At 42.8% G+C, this 25,626-nt stretch overlaps 1 long non-coding RNA gene across 1 annotated transcript; it reads left to right on the top strand.

Moving 5' to 3' along the window:
- The first annotated feature begins 32 nt into the window (after positions 1–32).
- Positions 33–25,339, top strand: LOC133377231 (uncharacterized). Its single transcript, XR_009760655.1, has 3 exons — positions 33–307; positions 17,796–17,865; positions 23,396–25,339. It is a non-coding gene; the product is annotated as an uncharacterized LOC133377231 (long non-coding RNA).
- The last annotated feature ends 287 nt before the right edge of the window (positions 25,340–25,626 follow it).

Below are 25,626 nucleotides of genomic sequence, written 5' to 3'. Positions count from 1 at the left end.
CTTTAAACGGTGCCGATCGGGAGTTCGCAGACAAATCAGACACCTCCCCTCTTCATAAACTAGGCCCTTGCGCTATTTTATCATTAGTAGCGCTTTAGGGCACGGGTAGGGAGGAAGCGATCCGGACAGTATACCGGCGCTGAGCGGAGCCAAATCCCACAGTGGGTGAGGCCACAATCGAATGTGGGTAGGACTAAAGCATAATCACACGGTTTTCTCTCACATATGCACACGCCGCATTCGTGCTTCATCGGCTTTAGAGGAAGAAGAGACCAGCTCACTGCAATCGTGGAGGAAGTATAGTGGTGTAGGTAATGGGGAAGGATCAATTGATGAGGGGGGGGCGACCTAGGATAGTGAGGGTGGATTCAGGAGCCTGGTGGGTTGGATTAGGGCTTCTTCACACAGTACCTTTTAGGTGTGCACAGTAAATTGTGATTTATCGTCTCCTGTGTTTATTCCCCCAGAAGCAAATGTGTGTTCAGAGTAAAGCGTGCCAAGGAATCGCCTTGCAATAAAATTGCATGCAGTTCAGCGTGCTGAATTCCACTGATGTCCTCCTACTGTATGTGGAATGGTGCCGTTAAGCATGCACCTTTGTAACGTGATTTTTAGACAACTGGCGATTACTAAACAAGGCCAGGAAGAAAGAGAGGGTCTAGGCACCTTGAACTGCAGAATATTGTTATGATCATGGGGGTTGGGATGGATGATTCCCGTGGGTCACCTTTCCAGCCTCTGATTTGGAATCCTGTTCCTTGGAATGAGGAACTCTCTGCTGATCAAATGAGTCTTTTGTTAGCCAAATAGATTGGTCAGGTAAGATAATGGGCCGATCAGTTACCTAGCAGCGGTGAATGGGCCAGGAAGAGCCCTTTTGTCATTTAAACTGTACAGGAGAGCCTCCACACACACACACACTCCTGGGAGCTAGCAGAAGTGTGCTTGCAGTTTTAGTGCGTCTAGAGAATTGCTGGGAACTGGGAGGCAGGGCAGAGAGAGACTGGCTCTCTGCATCATGGTTATAGGATGCCTCCTGCAACCTAGATGGAAAAGCTGGATATTGCACTGCTGCATTGAACCCTTCCATCCTTGAGTCAGGTTGGAATGTGTGTAAATAAACAAACCATATTTCATAAAGACACCGCAGTCTCCACTGACCTTCTTCCCAAAGGAAACCAAACCTTGGATGGGTGCAGGGACCCCTGAAATCTCACCGCTCGGAGATTGGGGGAGGCATGCAATATTATTATTATTATGCTGCCCTTTCTCCCCGAAGGAGCTCAGGGTGGCATCACATGGGGTACAGCCCTACAGGTGAACTTTCACACCTGTTCAACAGGGGAAGGTTGAGAGAGGGGCCAGCAGGTAGGCTCCCCCTCCCCTTTCAGTCTTTAGTATTGCAGGGGTGCTCCAGGTGTTAATTAACAGACATACAGCCATGCAGAAAGAACCCATATATCTCAATGGTCATTCTCTTTCATTCATTTTAGTATGTCCCTCTGGTGTATGCAGGTTTGTTTTGCATCTGCGATGTTCATATGTGCATATCCACTCTACATAATCAGGAAGCCTGTGTATGTAGGTGAATAAAAGAGTGTTTCAATTATTGTTTGAAGTCAGCCCATGCTGACATGCAAGAGACATCAGCCCAGGCCAAGGTAGTCTTGTGCAAGCCAACATCACACGCTAAATTCAGTCCATGTTAGTTTTGCATATACCACCACAGAAATGCAAAGCATGTATCAAAAAAACTTATTTGGGCTGAACTGAGAATTTGGCATCAGCAAATGTGCAACAGCAGGGTGGAATCTGGGCTTCAGTGGGCTGTGAGAAAAAAAGGACACCTTATCACCTTATATTTAAAGGCAAGACCACTCACAGAAAAATCACCTGCACGCTCCAAAGAAATTAACCCAACATTTCCCTTCCCAAGACTTACAAAATGGCTGGGACAAATACTTTGGCCCAGCACTGCTCCATAGAAATCAATGACCTAATTTGCAAACAAGAAAATGTGCAGGTTCCCAAAGAAAGATAGGAGCTGCTGCATTCCTCCCCTTGTCCTGCTGCTGCTGTGCAGCCCGGGACTAAGCTCATGATTTGTTTCACTCCAAACAGACAACAAGCTGTAAATCAAGGTTTGTTCTTGGTTTAATGCCCATGGTTTTTCTGGACCAAGACAAACCTCGAAGTGGGTTCAGACGTAATGCTAAGCCAAACCATGGCTTAGCCACACCATTGTTCACGCTAAGCCATTCTTGTGTGAACTGGGCCAATATGTCAATTCTGTGGCCAAAAGCTATAAGGCTGCATGGAGTAGTGCTGTTCTGCATATGCAGCAGGGCTCCCCTCATATAATGGAACTCCCTGTTCATTTTCTTTCCCCTGTAGTTCCCTGTGCACCCTAAAAATCTTCTCTAAAGGGTTGGGGGACCTTGTGGAGGCACACAGGGTGAGCAGAACTCTGTTCTGGTAACATTAGATACAACCCATAATCTTACAGTCTACGTCTGTGCTGAAATTAAGAACATAAGAACATAAGAAGAGCCTGCTGGATCAGGCCAGTGGCCCATCTAGTCCAGCATCCTGTTCTCACAGTGGCCAACCAGGTGCCTGGGGGAAGCCCGCAAGCAGGACCCGAGTGCAAGAACACTTTCCCCTCTTGAGGCTTCCGGCAACTGGTTTTCAGAAGCATGCTGCCTCTGACTAGGGTGGCAGAGCACAGCCATCGCGGCTAGTAGCCATTGATAGCCCTGTCCTCCATGAATTTGTCTAATCTTCTTTTAAAGCCATCCAAGCTGGTGGCCATTACTGCATCTTGTGGGAGCAAATTCCATAGTTTAACTATGTGCTGAGTAAAGAAGTACTTCCTTTTGTCTGTCCTGAATCTTCCAACATTCAGCTTCTTTGAATGTCCACGAGTTCTAGTATTATGAGAGAGGGAGAAGAACTTTTCTCTATCCACTTTCTCAATGCCATGCATAATTTTATACACTTCTATCATGTCTCCTCTGACCCGCCTTTTCTCTAAACTAAAAAGCCCCAAATGCTGCAACCTTTCCTTGTAAGGGAGTCGCTCCATCCTCTTGATCATTCTGGTTGCCCTCTTCTGAACCTTTTCCAACTCTATAATATCTTTTTTGAGATGAGGCGACCAGAACTGTACACAGTATTCCAAATGCGGCCACACCATAGATTTATACAATGGCATTATGATATCGGCTGTTTTATTTTCAATACCTTTCCTAATTATCGCTAGCATGGAATTTGCCTTTTTCACAGCTGCTGCACACTGGGTCGACATTTTCATCGTGCTGTCTGCTACAACCCCGAGGTCTCTCTCCTGGTCGGTCACCGCCAGTTCAGACCCCATGAGCGTATTTGTGAAATTCAGATTTTTTGCTCCAATATGCATAATTTTACACTTGTTTATATTGAATTGCATTTGCCATTTTTCTGCCCATTCACTCAGTTTGGAGAGGTCTTTTTGGAGCTCTTCGCAATCCCTTTTTGTTTTAACAACCCTGAACAATTTAGTGTCATCAGCAAACTTGGCCACTTCACTGCTCACTCCTAATTCTAGGTCATTAATGAACAAGTTGAAAAGTACAGGTCCCAATACCGATCCTTGAGGGACTCCACTTTCTACAGCCCTCCATTGGGAGAACTGTCCGTTTATTCCTACTCTCTGCTTTCTGCTTCTTAACCAATTTCTTATCCACAAGAGGACCTCTCCTCTTATTCCATGACTGCTAAGCTTCCTCAGAAGCCTTTGGTGAGGTACCTTGTCAAACGCTTTTTGAAAGTCTAAGTACACTATGTCCACTGGATCACCTCTATCTATATGCTTGTTGACACTGCTTTTTAAGATGTTTTTTAAGCTTTTTTAAAAACATGTTTTTAAATGTTTTGTTTTAATATGTTTTAAAATATGTTTTATTTTAATATATTTTAAAATTTATTTTTATGATATTTTACAGTGTTTTTAGTGTTTTTGTTTGCCACCCTGGGATCCTTCTGGGAGGAAGGGTGGGATATAAATAAAACAAAATAAATAAATAAATACTCCCAAAAGTTGGCTTTGCAGTGTCTATGGAAGTATTCTTTGTTTCTTCCAGAGTAGGCAGTTTGTGTGTTTCACTTCTAAAGCTCGATGTGCAAAGTATATTACTTGGATTTTAGGTGATTTGGAATAGATGTGTTTGAATTGAATGTTTGTCAGTTTGTTCAGGATCAAAACCTACGCCTAAAAGTTGCTGCAGGCCTGGCCATGGCAAACTGTTTCCTTGGCCATAGTGTATGTTAAGAATAACCATCATAAATGAGTGTTTATTATCATGTTTAAATGCTGGCTCTGTAACATTACTTAATTACTATCTTCTCATACTATTGTTATGTCTGTATTTGTTATGTCTGTTCCAAAGGGCTAGGTGTTTTTTCCCCCCTATTTTATCTTGTGACTCTTTGTCCCTCGTCTTCTCACAAGAGTTAGGGATATAAATCATATACCCCAGAACTGTTTCTGGGCAGATCCACACCATCGATTTAAAGTATATCCAACACAAATTTAAAGCCCATGACTTTCCCCAAAGAATCATGGGATTTGTAGTTTAAGGATGCTGGGAAGTTGTAGCTCTGTGGGGGGGCCCCACAGTTTTCAGGATTCTATGGGGGAAGTCATGTGCTTTAAATGTGCGTTGCCTGTGACCCTACAGATACTTATGATGAGGTAAGTTCCATTGAAATCAATCGCAATTATTATGAGTAAAACTGCATAGGATCTTATTGTAATGCTGTAATGTTGACTTGGGAAGTCAGAGAGCTATCCAAGTGCTCGGAAGCTGGCAGAGGGAGAGCAGGGGAGGAGGAGCTGGTGGAAAGCTCTATGGCATTCATTTCATGTTTGGAAGCTGCTGCCAGCCTGGCTACATGCTGACTTGGTCACCGGCTCTGGGGCCAGAAATCATGAGCTGATGCTCACCAATAACCCTACCAGGGAGTAAGAGCTAGAAAATGCAAGTTCAGTCATTCCAAGGACGCACACACACAGGAGCATGCAGCCAGACTAGCGAGGGAAATGCAGGCTGCCTGCAGAGTGTCCATTGCCCTGACAGCACAAGCAGCTGTCCCTGGGGAAACACAGGGGACAGCCCCAGGCAGCCAGTCTGTGCCCCTACAAATAGCCACAAACCTCACCCATGCACACACACACATGCACCTTGGTGTTGCGCAGATGGTGCAGCAGCAGCAGCCACCTGGTAGCACAGCGGCCCCCATAAGCCACCACCCCAACACCTGCTCTGCCAATTGCACGTGCAGACGCACAGGTAGTGCATCACAGCCCGACCAGGTAAACAAACATGTGGAGGACACCAACACACACAGTCCCACACTGCAGGCACAGCACCCACCCCCTAAGCACCCCCACCACACATGCAGCCACCACTCATCCCAAAGAGAACACACCACACACGGGCAGATGAAGAAAGGATGTTTACTGAAAGCCAACACAACGCTACAGCCCTGGCACTGAAAGAAGCTGGGGAGGGAAAACCACACCGTGCCCGCCCCAAGACACCATGGCACATTCTCACCGGGGCCTCAGGCTGAGGGCCCCCATGGATGGGCACCATGTGCAACCACCGCCTCCCCTTCCCCCACACTCTCCTTAACAGCAGCAGGGCACCTGCATCCACCCCACTCCCTTCCCACTCGCAGTCACCCTCTGCAAACCTGCACCCTGCAACCACAGACACAGCCATCTCCCTCACTCTGCGCAGCCTCCAGCAAGGCATGGAGGAGGGGGGGTCATTGCAGACACCTCTGCCGCTGCCACCGCTAAGTTGTTATGTGTCTGCTGTGTCCTGTGGTGTAGAGCTTCGGCTCCAACTGGCCCCAAGCAGCCACCACACCTCCATCCACTGATCCTTGCACACCCTGCATGGACGCCAACATTGAGGCGGTGGCAGCATCCTGCCACAGCCGCCCAGCCTCCACTTGAGCCCACAGTTTCAGGAAGCTGTGGGACAGGAGGGAGGGAAGGAGGGAGAGGACAGTGAGGAGTCTGCTAATGTGTCTTATGGCCTGCCACCTTGCATGCCCCCCCTCCTCATGCATACCAGCCAGGGAATCTCTCCTTGTGCTGCAGACGGCCTCAGCTGGTAGGATTGAGCTGAGGAGCTCCTCATCTGGGGCAAGAACCTGAGCCATGGCCTCTTGGATGAACAAACCACCCTGCATGAGCTTCCTGGCATGGCAGTGGATGTTGGAGACAGTGTCGATCCAGCGCTTGCAACAGGATTCCAATGTGTGAGCTGCCTTGCCCAGAGCAGTGATCTTGGCTACCATGGAGACAAACCAGTTGCATCACCGCTCCTCTGCTGCACCCCTGCCCTGGGTGCAGAGGACCGTGGCCACATCAGCCACCACTAGCTGATAGAAGAGGGATTTCTCCTTAGCCTGCCAGTTGGGCTCATGCCGCCAGCGCTCCTCTGAAGGGGTGCTGTGCCTGGACAGCCCTTCCCCAGCATCAGCCATAGTGGAGTAAGGTCAGTGTGGCTGCCAGCCCAGCAACGGACACCCACAATAGAGTGACTGCTACTAGCAGCCCAGTCACCTCTTCCCCCCCCCAAGGGCACACAGATTCTGCTTTTCTTGCCTCAATCCCATGCCTTCCTCATGCAGGGCCCTAGAGAGGATCCCCTCAGGAGACACACACTCCACCCTCACAGTAATGTCTGCACTGACATCCAAGGACAAATTGTGGAGGGTTGGGGGGGGTTCTCTGCGAGCTGGCACACAGTTGCCTGGGGATGCATGTACCCCCTGGCAGGGCCAGTAGGTGGCAGCCACAACAGGAGGCGGGACAGCGCTTCTCTCCTGAGTGTGGGGATGTGCACTGCCCTTCACCCGAGTTAACCCATCCCCTTCTTCACAGTGCCAGTTGCGAGGGCTGCCCCCTTCTCCCCACACCTCTACCTGCTGCCTCAGCCTCCTCAAGTGCATCTATTCAACTTCTGCCTGCCCATCCTCCTGGCCTTCGTGTTGGATCAGCAGGTATGGCCCAGGGCATGGAGGCATGGCTAGGGGGCAACATGGGAAATGAAGGGGCACCAGGCAAGCTGTGATACTGAGGCCTACCTGAAAGTGGCCCAAGGTCCAGCGGTAGGTCTGGACCCACTGTTTGAGAAACATTGGCTCAGAGAGATGCAAGTCCCCCTAAGGATCTTTCCCACTGTGTCTTTATATCCATGAGTTACTGCCTGTATCCAGAAAGCCTGGGGCCTTTCTGGCCAATGTGTATTGGGTAAAGAAGTTACATTTGTAGTCAGGGAAGCCCACCCTCAAACGCACATATTGGCAGGGGATGATGTGTCACGGACTGAAGAAATCTTTTAAATTTCCTACATAGACTCATACCTGCAGTTTGAAATGGTACAATTCAGAAATGGCATTTATATCCTCACTTGCACTTTTGAGAATTTACACTTGTAAACATGCATGCTTGGCATTGGTGTGGTATCAATGAAACTGCTTACTATGCACAGACCTGTGGGATCTGCCCTTTGCTGGGGCTTGTAGATAAATATTTGCAGAAAATATTTTAAGTCTTCAAATATATTTCATATTTGATTTTCACCACACAATTTGCATTAAATATACAGAGACAACTGAATATGCAGTAAACATTTGGGTGTAAACTGGTACATTAATACCACAGAAATGTAAAAAGCCTTAGGGCATGTACTTTGGAGATGGTTTTAGCTCTCCCTTTTTTGGGAGTGGGGGACACATATCTTGATGTTCTAATTACTATAGCTACAGCTGTAGCCACTCACAAACATCTGTTTACTAACATAAACCTGCTAAATGTGTTTACTCCTGTACTAAGTATATGTACACCCACCCCGGGTCCACATAGTGAAGGCAAGCTATAAATGTGTATATATAAATAGTACTTCCTCATAAGGTTTAAATCTTAGAACACATTTTTTTTATTTATTTGATTTGATTTATATCCAGCCCTTTCTCCCAATAGGAGCCCAGGGCGGCAACATACATATGAAGGACTCCTGCACTTTTGGTTTGGTACCCAAGTTGCCAACTCACCAGTTAAAAATGGCCTATCTTGCTCTTGTGCCTCTAATAGCAGCCTGATATGCAGAAATTAGCAGATTAAGTTTGTAACACCATTGGGATTGCCATTATTGCCTACTAATGTCTGCATATCAAACTGCTCTTGAAGGCATACCTACAGAGGCTGGGTTGAAAAGATGGCCACCCTACTTTTGCATGTATCACATCTTCTGGGTCAGTGTATGGGAGCCTGTGAGGAACCCCGTATCCTGATGTAGACCAAGAACTCCCCCTTGAGTGTATGGTGATTTTGCACCCTTGTGATGAATTCTGAACAGATAAATATCCAAATATGCTTATATTCATCTTCATTTGATATTCTCAGTTTCAATCCCTTTTTTACAATAATACATCTGGTGAAAATGGAACATTCCTTTTATAATGAAAGTGTACAAACATAAATGAGGTGGAAGGACCTCTAAGTAATATACCTATTGGCCATTTAGAGCTATTACATCAGAGATTTATTTATTATTTATTTATTTATTGTATTTGTATACCGCCCCATAGCTGAAGTTCTCTGGGTGGTTTACAGTAACTAAAAACATTAAAAACAAATATACAAATTTAAGACACATCTTTTAACAACAATTTAAAACACAATATAAAAAGTTTAAAACAATTTAAAAACACATGCTAAAATGCCTGGGAGAAGAGGAAAGTCTTGACCTGGCGCCGAAAAAATAACAGTGATGGCGCCAGGCACACCTCGTCATACAAATCATTCCATAATTTGGGGGCCACCACTGAGAAAGCCCTCTCCCTTGTTGCCACCCTCCGAGCTTTCCTCGGAGTAGGCACCCGGACGAGGGTCATAAGAACATAAGAACATAAGAAGAGCCTGCTGGATCAGGCCAGTGGCCCATCTAGTCCAGCATCCTGTTCTCACAGTGGCCAACCAGGTGCCTGGGGGAAGCCCGCAAGCAGGACCCGAGTGCAAGAACACTCTCCCCTCCTGAGGCTTCCGGCAACTGGTTTTCAGAAGCATGCTGCCTCTGACTAGGGTGGCAGAGCACAGCCATCATGGCTAGTAGCCATTGATAGCCCTGTCCTCCATGAATTTGTCTAATCTTCTTTTAAAGCCGTCCAAGCTGGTGGCCATTACTGCATCTTGTGGGAGCAAATTCCATAGTTTAACTATGCGCTGAGTAAAGAAGTACTTCCTTTTGTCTGTCCTGAATCTTCCAACATTCAGCTTCTTTGAATGTCCACGAGTTCTAGTATTATGAGAGAGGGAGAAGAACTTTTCTCTATCCACTTTCTCAATGCCATGCATAATTTTATACACTTCTATCATGTCTCCTCTGACCCGCCTTTTCTCTAAACTAAAAAGCCCCAAATGCTGCAACCTTTCCTCGTAAGGGAGTCGCTCCATCCCCTTGATCATTCTGGTTGCCCTCTTCTGAACCTTTTCCAACTCTATAATATCCTTTTTGAGATGAGGCGACCAGAACTGTACACAGTATTCCAAATGCGGCCGCACCATAGATTTATACAATGGCATTATGATATCGGCTGTTTTATTTTCAATACCTTTCCTAATTATCCCTAGCATGGAATTTGCCTTTTTCACAGCTGCCGCACACTGGGTTGACATTTTCATCGTGCTGTCCACTACAACCCCGAGGTCTCTCTCCTGGTCGGTCACCGCCAGTTCAGACCCCATGAGCGTATATGTGAAATTCAGATTTTTTGCTCCAATATGCATAATTTTACACTTGTTTATATTGAATTGCATTTGCCATTTTTCTGCCCATTCACTCAGTTTGGAGAGGTCTTTTTGGAGCTCTTCGCAATCCCTTTTTGTTTTAACAACCCTGAACAATTTAGTGTCATCAGCAAACTTGGCCACTTCACTGCTCACTTCTAATTCTAGGTCATTAATGAACAAGTTGAAAAGTACAGGTCCCAATACCGATCCTTGAGGGACTCCACTTTCTACAGCCCTCCATTGGGAGAACTGTCCGTTTAGTCCTACTCTCTGCTTTCTGCTTCTTAACCAATTTCTTATCCACAAGAGGACCTCTCCTCTTATTCCATGACTGCTAAGCTTCCTCAGAAGCCTTTGGTGAGGTACCTTGTCAAATGCTTTTTGAAAGTCTAAGTACACTATGTCCACTGGATCACCTCTATCTATATGCTTGTTGACACTCTCAAAGAATTCTAATAGGTTACTGAGACAGGACTTTCCCTTGCAGAAGCCATGCTGGCTCTGCTTCAGCAAGGCTTGTTCTTCTATGTGCTTAGTTAATCTAGTTTTAATAATACTTTCTACCAGTTTTCCAGGGACAGAAGTTAAGCTAACTGGCCTGTAATTGCCCGGATCCCCTCTGGATCCCTTTTTGAAGATTGGCATTACATTTGCCACTTTCCAGTCCTCAGGCACGGAGGAGGACCCAAGGGACAAGTTACATATTTTAGTTAGCAGATCAGCAATTTCACCTTTGAGTTCTTTTTTTTTTTTTTTCAATAATTTTTATTCAGATTTTCATAAAACATACAAGACGAAATCATAAAACATTCAAAGACAAAAAACAAAATCAAAAATAGTTAAACAAAAAAATAAAAAAAAATAAAAAATAAAATAAAAAATAAAGAGTAAAATATTGACTTCCCATTTGTCAAAGATCAAATCAGTTATAAGTCTATAATATATAACAATCCTGTCTCTTAAGTCATATTATAAAATCACTTTCCTCCAGTAGTTATCTTACTTAATCATCAAATCTCATAAACATTACTTTATTCTTTCCACAAAAAGTCAAAGAGAGGTTTCAATTCTTTAAGAAATATATCTATCAATTTTTTTTCCAGATAAGCATATCGATTAATCCATCTCATTACTAATTATGATAATCTTATTGTCATAACCATAGTCAAAATAAACATTTCAATTAATCCATCACATCAGAATCTGTTAGGTTCAGTAATTTCAGTAGCCATTGTTCTATTATCCCTATTAGTTCCATTTTCCATCTTCCATCTTCAGTAGTCTTGTTAAGTCCAGTAATTTCAGTATCCAATCTTCCATTATCAGTATTCCATAATAATCTTGCTGTCAAAGCCATAGTCATATAGTAAGAGTCTGATGGGAATTACCTCTATCCCAAATATTTTCTTGCCATCCATTCTGAATAGGTTGCTGAAATACTGCTGTAAAATCATATCTCTGTTCTTTTTTTCAAAATACACTGGGTCATCTCTTGAAAGTTTTTCCATTGTCACATGGCTGCAGTTAATTCCATAGATTTTCTCTATATTGGGCTCCATCACATCATTCCAGTCCAGAAGATTATCCATGCCATTGATAACTTTATCTCTAGAATCTTCATTAATTTCTTCAGAGATAACATTGAGTTCCAAACAATAGATTTTATTTCTAAAGTCCATAGACTCCAAATCTTGTTCCTGTTCCACGTTTGTTCCAATCTCCGGGATCTCCTCTCTCACAGGGACCCCTGTTCCAGTCTCCAGGGTCTCCTCTCTCACAGGGACCCCTGTTCCAGTCTCCAGGGTCTCCTCTCTCACAAGGACCCCTATGTCTTTAATCTCCTGTGTCTCCAAACAATAGATTTTGTTTCTAAAGTCCATAGACTCCAAATCTTTTTCCTGTTCCACGTTTGTTCCAATCTCCGGGGTCTCCTCTCTCACAGGGACCCCTTCCAGGGTCACCTCTCTCACAGGGACCCCTATATCTTTAATCTCCTGCTTCATTTTACTCAATTCAATTTTCAGCTCCTTACAACCCTGTCGCAGGTTTTGTTTCGTTATCTCAATCTCATCCATTATTTTCTGAAACATAGTTATTTCCAGCTTCTCAGCCACTTTCTTAATTGCCATTTTAAAAGAAAAATATAGGAAAACCACTTCTTATTTCAGCAACAATTGGGTTAATACTCCAAACTTGGTGACATCACAGTATAAACAGAGCAGACAGCCTTATCTCTCCATGCTTAAGTAAACAAAATGCAGTTCCCAGGATCGAAACAATTAATGGCGGTCGTCAGGAAACAGATTCGTCAAAATAAAATAGACCAAAAAGAGAGTAGTCTCAGACAATATAATATTCTTCAAAATAAAAATCTGGAATAGAAATCCCTCTTCTGTGTATATCTTTAGAATGCAAATCCAGGACAGCTTTTTGCAACAAAAACAGAGATAAGCTATTAATTAGTGAGTAGCAGAGAGAAGTTATGGCTCCCCAGTGAGATGTCAAAAACCGATCAATCTGGCAAATCTCTTTTAAACAGCAACAATTTAAGTCAAGTAAAAGAAAAATATAGAAAGAAGGGTGCTTGCCTGTTAGTGCGTTCTCTCTTAGAAGATAAGATGAACGTTCGCTTTATCAGATAGAGCTTGTTGTTGAAAATCCGTCCCACCTTCGTCGGCTGGACCTCGTCCCATAAATTAATGAGATCTGGTCGTCCCAACAAAAATAGGCTTTGAGGTTAATCTCTTCGTTTCTCCCTACCCGGGAGAAGTTTAATCAGTCAAAAAAAAAAAAAATCTGACTGATATATCTGAATAAGCTTCTTTTGAGGCAGGAGCCCGTCTCAAAAGCAGGCACAGGCTAAGTCACCCTTCCCGGAAGTCCACCTTTGAGTTCTTTGAGAACTCTCGGGTGGATGCCATCCGGGCCCGGTGATTTGTCAGTTTTTATATTGTCCATTAAGCTTAGAACTTCCTCTCTCGTTACCACTATTTGTCTCAGTTCCTCAGAATCCCTTCCTGCAAATGTTAGTTCAGGTTCAGGGATCTGCCCTATATCTTCCACTGTGAAGACAGATGCAAAGAATTCATTTAGCTTCTCTGCAATCTCCTTATCGTTCTTTAGGACACCTTTGACTCCCTTATCATCCAAGGGTCCAATTGTCTCCCTAGATGGTCTCCTGCTTTGAATGTATTTATAGAATTTTTTGTTGTTGGTTTTTATGTTCTTAGCAATGTGCTCCTCAAATTCTTTTTTAGCATCCCTTATTGTCTTCTTGCATTTCTTTTGCCAGAGTTTGTGTTCTTTTTTATTTTCTTCATTTGGACAAGACTTCCATTTTTTGAAGGAAGACTTTTTGCCTCTAAGAGCTTCCTTGACTTTGCTCGTTAACCATGCTGGCATCTTCTTGGCCCTGGCGGTACCTTTTCTGGTCTGCGGTATGCACTCCAGTTGAGCTTCTAATATAGTGTTTTTAAACAACTTCCAAGCATTTTCGAGTGATGTGACCCTCTGGACTTTGTTTTTCAGCTTTCTTTTTACCAATCCCCTCATTTTTGTGAAGTTTCCTCTTTTGAAGTCAAATGTGACCGTGTTGGATTTTCTTGGCAATTGGCCAGTTACATGTATGTTTAATTTAATAGCACTGTGGTCAACCTGCTCCCAATCGGTTCAACAACACTTACATCTTGCACCAGGTCCCGGTCCCCACTGAGGATTAAGTCCAGGGTTGCCGTCCCTCTGGTCGGTTCCATGACCAACTGGTCTAGGGAATAGTCATTTAGAATATCTAGAAACTTTGCTTCTTAGATGTTGAGTGTAGTGTACGGGTGGGTTCGTATCGGGAGAGGCGTTCCATCAGGTATTGTGGTCCCAAGCCGTGTAAGGCTTTATAGGTTAAAACCAGCACCTTGAATCAAGCTCGGAAACATACAGGCAGCCAATGCAAGTGGGCCAGAATTGGTTTTATATGTTCGGACCGTCTGGTCCCTGTTACCAATCTGGCAGCTGCATTTTGCACAAGCTGCAGTATCCGAACTGTCTTCAAATGCAGCCCCACGTAGAGTGCATTGCAGTAATCTAACTTGGAGGTTACCAGAGCATGGACAACTGAAGCAAGGTTATCCCTGTCCAGATAGGGGCGCAGCTGGGCCACCAACCGAAGTTGGTAGAAGGCACTCCGTGCCACCGAGGCTACCTGAGCCTCAAGTGACAGAGATGGTTCTAGAAGAACCCCCAAGCTACAAACCTGCTCCTTCAGGGGGAGTGCAACCCCATCCAGGACAGGTTGGACATCCACCATCTGGTCAGAAGAACCACCCACTAGCAGCATCTCAGTCTTGTCTGGATTGCCTCAGTTTATTAGCCCTCATCCAGTCCATTGTCGCAGCCAGGCACTGGTTCAGCACATTGACAGCCTCACCTGAAGAAGATGAAAAGAAGAAATAGAGCTGTGTGTCATCAGCATACTGATGGCAACGCACTCCAAAGCTCTGGATGACCGAACCCAATGGTTTCATGTAGATGTTGAACAGCATGGGGGACAGAACTGACCCCTGCGGAACCCCATACTGGAGAGTCCAGGGTGCCAAGCAATGTTCCCCAAGCACCACCTTCTGGAGGCGACCTGCCAAGTAGGAGCAGAACCACCGCAATGCAGTACCTCCCACTCCCAACTCAGCCAGTCTTCCCAGAAGGATACCATGGTCAATGGTATCAAAAGCCACTGAGAGATCAAGGAGAATCAACAGAGTCACACTCCCCGTCTCTCTCCCGACAAAGGTCATCATACTGGGTGACCAAGGCTGTTTCCATGCCAAAACCAGGCCTGAACCCCGACTGAAATGGATCCAGATGATCAGTCTCATCCAAGAGTGTCTGGAGCTGGCCCACAACCACTCGTTCAAGGACTTTGCCCAGAGATGAAGCTTTTCTTGTCATTGGTCCAAGAACCAATCCATTTCCATAAAGAGACTGACTTTTTTACTAGTCTCAGATTCCTATGAATATGTGACACTTCCTTGAAATCATCCAACCAGGTGACAAAAGTTTTGATTTCTTTTTTAATTTATATATATACTGCCTTTTCACATTCCTGAACTCAAGGTGGTATATAACCGACAGAAATAACAAAACACACAACAAAGTCACATTGCCATCCTAAAACAATTCAAAATATTAACTGCAGATAAATATAAATACTATAACTAAAAACAAAGGTGCTCCTACTCTCACTCTTGCTCTCTCTCAGAACCTCTCTTCTCCATGGAACTCTGCACATGATCTGAAATCCAGTTGTCTGCTCAACGAGGTAAAATGTAATTAGCTGACTATTTTTTTTTCTTTGAAAGTCTGTGTTGTGGTGGTTTTCCTTTTTCCTTCCTTTTCCCCAACTAAAATTCTATATGCTTTGATATTTGGATTCATTGGTTTTAAAAGGCTTTTCTCTTCTCTCTCTCTCTCTCTCTCTCTCATCTTCTCCACATGCCAGAATGCATAGTTGTTAAGCTACCCTTTCTGTTCAGATACTGAGAGTATCTGGATTAAAATAAATGGGGCAAGGAATAAAATGAACATGGTGATTGAAGTTATTATCAAGGAGAAGATGAGGATGAAACTTTTGAAAAGCAAATTGCCAGTGTTCCGAGGAGGCATGATGTAGTAGTAATGGGGGACCAATTACCTCAGTATCTGCTGGGAGGCAAATTCTGCCAAACAGAGCCACTCCAAGAAATTCTTGACTTGTCCTGGAGATAAATTTATCCTACAGAAAGTGGAGGAAGGAACCAGAGGATCAGCTATTCTTGACTCAATAGAGATGACTTAGTGGATAAAGTGGAGGTTACAGGAACTCTGGGGGAAAGTGATCATGTTACACGTGAGTTCTTAATTTTAAAGGAAGCAAAAGTTGAGAGTAGCCATATGCATACACTGGACTTCAAGAAAGCAGTTTTTAATAAACTCAGAACAATGATAAGTAAGGCCCTATGATAAGTGACCTTAATGAGAAAAGCTGTCCAAGGTGGGTGGGGGTTTCTAAAAAAGGAAATTCTAAAGGCACAATTGCAAACAATCCCAACAAGGAAAAAAGGTGGAAGCCAGCAGAAGAAGCCAGTGTGGCTTCAAAAAAGCTTAGAGATTACCTGAAAACAAAAAGGACACATACGGGAAGTAGAAAGAAGGTCAGGCCACAAAGGAAGAGTGTAGACAGCACAGAATTGCTGAAATGGCATCAGGATGGCTAAAGCTGAGAATGAGCTGAGGTTAGTGAGGGATGCTAAAAGCAACAAAAAAGCTTTCTTCAGGTACATCCATAGTAAAAGACAGAGAAAAGAAATGATAGTACAGCTACTCAATGAGGATGGCAAAATTATAACAGATGACAAAGAGAAGGCAGAAGTGCTCAGTTCCTACTTTGGCTCTGCCTTCTCCCAGAAGAGGGTCTATGACCCTCCTGGCAAACATGAAGTACAAGTGGAAGGGGCAGGATTGCAGCTTGATATTGATGGACAAATGGCCAAGAAATACTTAATCACTTTGAACGAGCTCAAATATCCAGAACCCAATGAACTGCATCCTAGAAGGAGCTGGCTGAAGAACTTTAACAGGGATAAGTGCAAAGTTCTACACCTAGGAAAAAGAAACCAAATGCACAGTTATAAGATGGGGGATACCTGGCTTAGCAATACTACCCGTGGGAAGGAATTTGGAACTGTTATTGATCACAAGCTGAATATGAACCAACAGTGTGATGTAGCTGCAAAAAGCAAATGGTATTTTAAGCTGCAATAACAGAAGTATAGTTTCCAAATCGCATGAAGTACTGGTTCCCCTCTATTCAGCACTGCTTAGCCCTCATCTTGAATGCTGCATCCGGCTCTGGACACCACACTTTAAGAAGGATGCAGACAAACTGGAACAGGTTCAGAGGAGGGCAACAAGGATGATCAGGGGACTGGAAACAAAGTCCTATGAGGAGAGATGGAAAGAACTGGGCATGTTTAACTTTGAGAAGACAGAGGAAATATGATAGCATTCTTCAAGTACTTTAAAGGATGTCACACAGAGGAAGGCCAGGATCTCTTCTCGATCATCCCAGAGTGCAGGACACAAAATGATGAGCTCAAGTTGCAGGAAGCAAGATTTTGACTGAACATCAGGAAAAACTTCCTAACTGTTAGAGCGGTACAACAATGGAACCAGATACCTAGGGAGGTGGTGGGCTTTCCAATACTAGAGGAATTCAAGAGGCAATTGGACAGCCACCTATCAAGTTTGCTTTAAGTTAGATTCCTGCACTGAGCAAGGGATTGGACTCGTGATGGCTGTATAGGCCCCTTCCAACTCTAGTATTCTATGATTCTAAGGATATTTAACAAAGTTCTATACGATATGATGTCTTATAGGCTTTAGGAAAGTAAATCTAAAGCACCCTTTCCCCCTAATTATTCCTAGAGCTGCGCTTAAGGAAAGTGTCCTTGTCAGTACGGCTTAGAACCTCTACCCTCCCATGAGTCAGACATCCCAGAGACTTTGATTGGCGGTTCAGCCTAACTGGTACCTGCTCATCACAATTATTGGTTTTGGGTGTTTGTTTGTTTTTGCAAATTTGCAGTTCACTAATAGGAGATCTCCCCTCCTGATCAGGCACAGAAATCTGTAGAAATCTGTGCAGGCATGCCCTTAAACCAGGATATGTTGAAGTCTGTGCTAGGACCTGCTAGGGCAAGAGAAAGGTGCCCTCAGTTTTGTGTGCGGCTACCCTGTATAGTGACTTGTTAGAATGACATCTGTGCCATCTTCCTGATAGTATTCTCAGGTCCTAATTGGCTCCACCCACCTAGGCTGATCATCAGCTGGGACCTTGCCTAGCAAGAAGGTCTTCCTAGCTCTGATATGTTTCTGCTTTTGACCTTTGGTCCTCACTCCTCGGCTTCTCTTCCCTCAGCTCCTCAGCTCCTGGATCCCCTTTGACAGTTGCCTATAATCAGCCTTGGGAGCAGGGAGGACAGAAGCTGGTAAGAGAAGCAAAGATGGATATTAATTCAATTACTGTCTTGGCCTTCAGAAACCATAGAAAGCATAATTTGTTATTAATGCAGTGTAATTGCCCTCTCATATTATGTGACACATTACTAGCTGTAACAATATATTGTAATTTATATCTAGGGACGGGAGAAATTTGGTGGTTTCACGCTTCTTGGAGCAATACATAAATTGAAATACAGCTTTATTTCAAAAGTTGCACTTCTCTGAATTTTGCAGTGCAGTTCTCCAACCTATCAATGTGCGTGAAAGTGTATATATTAGAGGAACGTGTGGAAAACAATGCACATATTCATGAAATAACAGAAAAAGGCATTCATTTGGGAAGATTACTTGCAAAAATATGTATGTTAGGCAAAATTACATACAAAATGTATGTATTAGGAGATGTGCACTAAAATACTGATAATTTTCATGAGGACTATATTTAAGCAAACTAATGCAAAAATGTGTCAAAGTGACCTTAAGAATGGGAAAATGAGAGAAACCAAAATTGACAGATTTGTCTACCTGTATTTACAGTGCAACAGATTTATTTGCAAGCAACCAATTCCAGCTACTGGATGGATTTCTCTAACTGAATCTGTTGATGCAAATTGAGGAGGAAGGCTGTATGCATCCCTAATAGTATAGGCTTCTGGATATTATGCTTGAGTGAGAAGAGTATGCAAGTGTGCAGAAAATGATTCAGTGTGGCAAGGAGCTTGCTGAGGTGAAGTGGATATAATTTGGTGTGAGTAAAGAACTAAATATTCATCAGAGAATCTGCTGGGCAGAACTGCCAAGTTATCCCTTCTTTTTACAAACTTTATGATACATTCTTGCACTCTTGCACCTGGAACAATGAAGTTGTATTTCAATAAATTAAAGACTCATAGATGCAGAGAAAATGTTTTTAAGAAGATAAATGGAACATAAATGCATATTCATTATGTTTTCAAGGTTCATAATATGAAACCAATCCCATGGGTATTAGAGACTTGATTTGTAGCTTTTGCAAGTCTACAGCTTAGATAAATTGTGTACATGGCACCAGCTCTCCCACAAAATGATCCAAAGCGAGTCTAGGTAATAAACACTGACATCTAATACAGTAGGGCCCCGCTTTACAGCGCTTCGCTTTACAGCGCTTCATTAATGCAGTGGCTTTCAGTTAGGGAAAGTCCCCGCATTAAGGCGCTTGTTCCATTTTTATGGGGGGGGTTCCGTCGCATGCCATTTTGACGTCATTTTCGCACGACGCGTCCCATTATCGTCAATGGGTTTCACTTTACAGCGATTTCCGCTTTACAGCGGGGGTCCAGAACGGAATCCGCTGTATGAGCGGGGCCCTACTGTACTCACAGATTGCAAATGAAGAGCTTAAATGTAACTCCTTATAATACAGTAGGATAATATATAATACAGTGGTATGCTACAATTCTTCTGTGATGCAGATTTGCAGAGCTCTGTAGCCCTATTCAGGCATTCTTAAATTGTATCTGTGAAGGATTAATACAGCCACATGTACTTGCACCATCCTTGTCCCTCCATCTCCAACCTTCCTGTGTTGAACAGGAAGATCTGAAAGGGAACTGCAAGTGCTTCAGCTGAAGGTAATTACAATCTTTCCTGCAGTTGCAAACCCTGTGCTATCAAGTTTCCGATTGCACTGAGAATTGCAACCACATTCAACCAAACATGCTTGCAATCCCCCTTCAGACCTTCCTGCTCACCATGGAAAAGTAGGGGGTGAAGGGGAACAGTATGTGCAGCCCTCTGCCCCTCCACAGATAGTTAAGAATGCCTGAATAGAGCTATTGAATGAAATGAAACTACTTCTCTGATAGCACAAGGCTACTTGCACTAGTGGACAGGTGAGTTTTAATGTTGCACAACAGGAATCCAATGCAAGTGTACACTGGCAGAAACTCATTGCTCAACAGATTGCACAACCTATTGTGCAACAAAGCTATCAGCAACCTACTATGCATTATCTTGTGCAACAATGTTTCACTGGTGCAAAATATTTTGTCTGTAGAACAATTATATCGATAAGTGACTTTAACTTAGTGCTACATTGGAATCAGCCCTAAACATTTAAATATGGAGAAGATTAAGTAAGTATATTAATTAAAAAATGAAGTAACTGGTTGGAATTAAGCTTTGCTGAGAAAGGACTAGAAGTCTCATCCACCCTGCTGGAATTCATGGCAAGAAGTCCCCTGGATTTCAAAGGCTTTTGGATTGCATTCCTGTTCAGTAATTTAGTTTAACAGCATTCTACACAGATGAAAATAAGCAAATGCTGCTTGATTTGTTTAATGCTCGGATTGGGTGTTTATGATCCTCCATCAGATCCAGCCAGCATAGCCAAAAATCAGGATGATGAGAGTTGTAGTCCAGCAAAATCTGGAGGGCCACAGGTTCCCCATCCTTAATTTAATGAATGCTAATTGGAATACTGCCTGATAGAACTCTGTTAAGGGTCATTAGTGTCACTATCTGAATTATGCTGGATTATGGATGTTTGGGACTAGAATGTGTGGATTTTACTTTCCACAACTGCGGAAAATCATGTTTGTGATGGGAGCCTCCTCGTTTTCTAGTGTTCCAAAGATGCCATGCTTTGCAAATATTTTTGTTTTGTTTGTTTTGCTGACATTGGGAGATATAAGAGTTCTGGGTATCTGGTTTGTAAACCAGGAGTTTGAATTTTTTTAAAAAAAATCTTTAGCTATTTAGTGCCATACCAGACAGGTAATGCCATAAATTGTACTTTCTGAGGACTTGGACTATGCTCCTGACATGCTCTACAACTGCTGTAAATCAGTCTGTATGTTGGATCATTATTTTCATTGCACACATTGTAGATTTGTATAGTAGAATTTGCAAGCCTATGGTTGCTATGAAAAGAGGAATCCACCTGTACTGAATTGTTTGTGTGTGATGTAACCTTTCCTATCACATTACTGTAATGATGGGGAAATTGCACATAATTAAATGTTCCCTCCTATCCATTTCTTAAAGACACAAAAGCCCTTTTAGAATCTTGATTGCAAGTCAATGCAAACTGGTGTGCATTTTGTGTTTTGCATTGTTGGAATTTTGGCCTGCCTTATCACTAGATATCAAAAAATGTGCTGCAATGAGATAATGTCTCAAAATACCCCAAGATCGCTGCAGTTCTGGGCTTCAGTTGTTTTCTTTGGCTTAGCCAACCATCACTAAGTATTTTATGTATTGGTTGCATTACAAAAGCCGTCAAGGTTTCCGCCTTCAGACTATATAAGTATGAAATCCACATTTTATTTCATCTGACTCCTTGAAAGTCTTGGTCAGTGATAACAAAAAAGGAGAGGAGAAATAAATGAGAACTTGGGGGGTCAAGTTAAAGGTGGAAAATGGACAATATGGTTCCAGACTACAAAAGAGTATCATGGTTATTTGAACAAAAGGAAAACTGAACTAAAGGAGGAGTCTGTGAATTCTGAGTACAGATGTTTAGCTTCCCTTTAGAGTTGATCAGAGTTGTAAAGACACACTTGGGGTTGTTCTGGCTTCAGTGTATCTCCAGCTCTGTTTTCTGAAGTTGGAGATACGCAATGCTAGTTAAACTCTGCCCCTTTTTACTCCAGAACCTGGGGAAATGCAGCTCCAGTGGTTTCTCCATGAAATCAGCTTCAGACAGAAATCAAAACTGATTGGTAGATCAACTCGTTGCTACACCATGGTGTGTCCAATGAACACTTTGCTGTGGGTTGAGCAGAGACAGTGATTGGCCTAACCCTTTGCTGTAGGCAGTCCTAAAGGGTCTGAGATCAGCAGCAGGGAAAGGAGATTGTCAACTCCTGTCGCAGAGTGGCGAAATTTGGAATGGAGAGACAGAGTGAGCCTTTATGTGTTTGAACCTTTGCTAAAGATTACACCTTCCCTGCAAATTAGTCAGACAGAGACTTTAAGCTTTAAAATAAGAAATAACTACTTTATTCTGGAAGGACATACTTGATAGGAAAGAGTTCTACATCTAGCTAACTAGCTAAGTTGGAGATGCAAACACTAAGCCTAGTGTTTGCCCTCATGCTTGGAGGAGAGAGAGAGACAAAGAGAATATGTGTGCTCTCCCTCTCAAGAGGAAGAAGAAGAAAGGAAGGAGGAAGGAGATGTGGTCAACATCCTCTGCATATCAGTCTAGCAGGAAGGGAGAGACAGCAGGAGATCAAAGGATAGGTATTAGCTTAGCAATCAGGAGGTCTCCTCTCTAGCTACCCTTTGTAACCCCATGCAGCCTCAACCCACAAGTTGGGGTTCAACCGCATATTCCAACAACTCCAGCCATGGGCAAACATGTTTTAAACTGATGCCAGAGAAAAGAGTCTGGCTGCTTTTGAAATAGCTAGTGTGTCTGTAGACTAACTGCAGAAAGAGAGAAAATAATTGGTAGAGCAAAGACAAGGCTATGGTCTTAAATGAGTAGAAGGAACTGGAATAGTGTAGAGCAGGAGTGTTCTGTATGGAAGGATGGGATCAAGTGATGGTAAGAAGGAAAACAGGACAAGGGAGTAGAGAAATGGCAGTAGATAATGTAGGTTGTTGAAATGGTCTGGAAGCAATGGAAATGTATTTATATCTTTTATTAAGAGCATGTATAACCCACCCTTCATCTCAGTCGAACCGGAGGGATACAAGATAAGGCTGTGTGTGCTTGAGCTGCATTTTTTGAAAGGTCAATTATTTGTGGTGGTAGCCCTTATTGTGGAATCATCTACCCTCTGAGCTTAGCCAAACATTTACTGTAATGATGCCCTGGAACCTATTAAAGTTTCGTTTATGTTCATTTTGCTGGTGCCTAATTCCAGTAGGTTATGTTATTTATTTTATCTTAACTCTGCCACAGTTTATCAGCTGTAGTCTCTCTCTCTGTCTCTCTGTCTCTCTCTCTCTCTCGGTATGGTGATTTTAGTATTGATGCTGTTTACACTGTTATACACCACCTTGATACTAATGTAGTAAACGGCATTAAATATTTTAGTAAATTAATAATAAAATACAGATTCCATTAAATTATTTTATCTGGTTGAACAGAGAGGGGATGGAAAGTAAGGGTTTAGTGAGACCATATAGATGGATGGAGAAGGGAAATTAAAAGACAGAGGTTAGAGAATAAGCAGCTTTTGGTGACAAGGGCTAAATTAGATGAGATATAGAAAATGATTGGCTCTCCCAACATTTATTTTTTCCTTAAAAGCAGGTACTAGGATGGAGTTAATTTGGGTGTTGAATGGTTTCTTTATGTCATTTCCATGTTTAAAATCATCCCTCTGAAGCTGCTTTTAGCACCAATACCAAAAAAGAAAGGCGTCCATGTTGTACCTTCCATTTTTTTCATACTGAGGCTATTAGCAGCTTCAGTGGCAAAGGTAATTTCTATGGGGAAGTTTGTGAGTTTATCAAGGTTAACCACCCTAATTCCCATGGCCCTGAATATATTTGGACTCCTCTTTATCTGCTTTTAATCTTTAGCAAAGAAGCCAGGAGATTAATGAGGGATCTTCCACTTCTCATCTAGTTTGGACCTTGATCAAGACAAAGACCAAAGTAATAAATTCTGTGAAGATGGGGATGAAAGGAAGATGTAGGAGAAAACTACATGAACATGAAGAATTAGAAGAACCATCAATGTGAATATTGAATACATATGTCACCAAATCTGGAATACTTGGATTTCAAGGAGTCACTCATCATGGAGACTGATGGGATCTTCTTTCCTTCTATCAGTGATAAACCTAGAACAGCATAGCATGAGCGTAATGTTTCAAGGGTCTTCTACTAAGCCCTGGGCCTAGAGATCACTGATGTTCCCTAACATTGCTACCACCTACTGATTTACAGAGAGCATTAGGACTCTCCTTTTATTATACTCTGTAAATTAAAGCCACATTGGGCATTGAGACAGGTTAGCCTAGAATTCCCAAATCAGAAAACATTCATGAATTTAAATTGATACATATACTTATTAATGAATAACAGCTAAAACAAGAAATCATTTACCTGTTTATTTTCTATTCTTTATCATATAATGTTTTTTTAATATCCCCCATCTTTTACTAGTCAATCTCTCTCCCCTTTGTACTCCCTTACTCATCTCAACTCTCTTAACCTCACTCTAACTTGGTCAAACTGCCTAACTCCTTAACTGTATTTCTCAAGTGACTCTGTTCTCCTGTCACTGTTACTAACTCATACTCAACCAACCATTCTATCATGTTCCCCTGCTGTCAATCACTTTTCAATTCATTCTGCTGTTACACTGGAATTCAGGGTTATTTATAGAGAAAACCCTTTCAAGATAATGGGCTGGATCCTAAGATAAGATAAGGAAGGTCATGCAAGGGAAGTTTCCTGCTCCCTCCTTTCCCTTGCAGCTACTTGAGCAATGTGAAATGCTACAGGGGGGAAAGAAAGGATGGAAAATGTCCTTTCTTATTTCCTTAAGTTAACTTATCTTAAAATCCAAAACCCTATGGAGCTGAGCCCAGTAATAAGTCTGAATCTGTGAATCTGTTCCAATTGGTTTATTAGCTTCGTAGATAACAACCTACTTTGTTGAAGGCAAGAAATGGAAAGAAAAAGCAAGGCACTGTTGTGTCTTTCAAGTCAGTAAATATATGGATCAAATCTACACCTTGCTGCATGCTTAACTGCACATCTAGGGGGTACATTAACGGAGATTTGGTTAGGAGAAACGATTAATTATCATTTGTCCAAATAGCCACATAACTGGCTATTGCAGTTTTCTCTCTCCCCCTCTACATGCACATGCACACTATTAGAAGAATGCTTCTGTATCCTAGGTATCTCTAGCACCACAAACCAAATTGTCCAGCACAAAGCCTGAGGCTTCCCTATCTGTTCTAATCAATGGCTGTGTTGTTTTTCATGGTGTAGGCAGCTCAAAATGAAATATATGCAGCAGCGGGATAAAAACTAGCAAATAAAATAAATAGCCGTAATCTACCAAAATTCCACTGGGTGTCACTCTTTAGTCTCAGATTTTATTTTAAATTGATGGATTGCCTGTGAAAACAGCTGGCTGGATAAATAGTAAATAATTTTGTTACTGCATTAAGACAGTCCCTAAATTGTACAGTAATTCATACTCCTCTGAGTCTAATCTGTTATGGGATATTCTGAGCAAGATCAGCTGAAAAATCTAGCCCCAAACCATCACAAATAGTAGGATTGTTGTAGTAGTGGCTGCAATTGTTGTTACTAGCCCATCAATGTACATAGAACTTCATGGAGTGAAGTAAAAACAACAGTCTCTGCTCCAAAGAACTTGCAATCTATAATTTGATAAAGGGGGACACAACTGAGGAAAGGGAGGGGAAGGGAGATGAGGGCTGAGGATTTGAGTCAAAGGGCTCGCAGAAGAGGTGGGTGTTAGGATGCAATATGAAGGAAGAGGGGTGGTACTGGTGGAGGCTGGTGGCTCTGATGTCAGTGGGGCAGTCAACCCGGACAGCTCTTGGGCAGCTCCCTGAAAGTTCAGACGAAGACCTGGAGCGGATCCACTGTCCCACTGACATCAGAGCCACCAGCCTCCACTGGGAGGAGGGCATTCCAGGCATAAGGGGCAACAGTGGAAAACAGGTGGAATTGTTTGAAAGAGTAATACAATTGTGTGGATAGAAGAAGTGGCAAAGTGAAAGTCCAAGACAGGAATACAGTAGGTAGGGGCATATATTTGTTTT

The sequence above is a fragment of the Rhineura floridana genome, chromosome 2 (assembly GCF_030035675.1).
Source record: "Rhineura floridana isolate rRhiFlo1 chromosome 2, rRhiFlo1.hap2, whole genome shotgun sequence".
Lineage (NCBI taxonomy): Eukaryota > Metazoa > Chordata > Lepidosauria > Squamata > Rhineuridae > Rhineura > Rhineura floridana.
The sequence above is the reverse complement of the archived record's forward strand: the minus strand, read 5'-3'. Positions and strand labels throughout refer to the sequence as shown.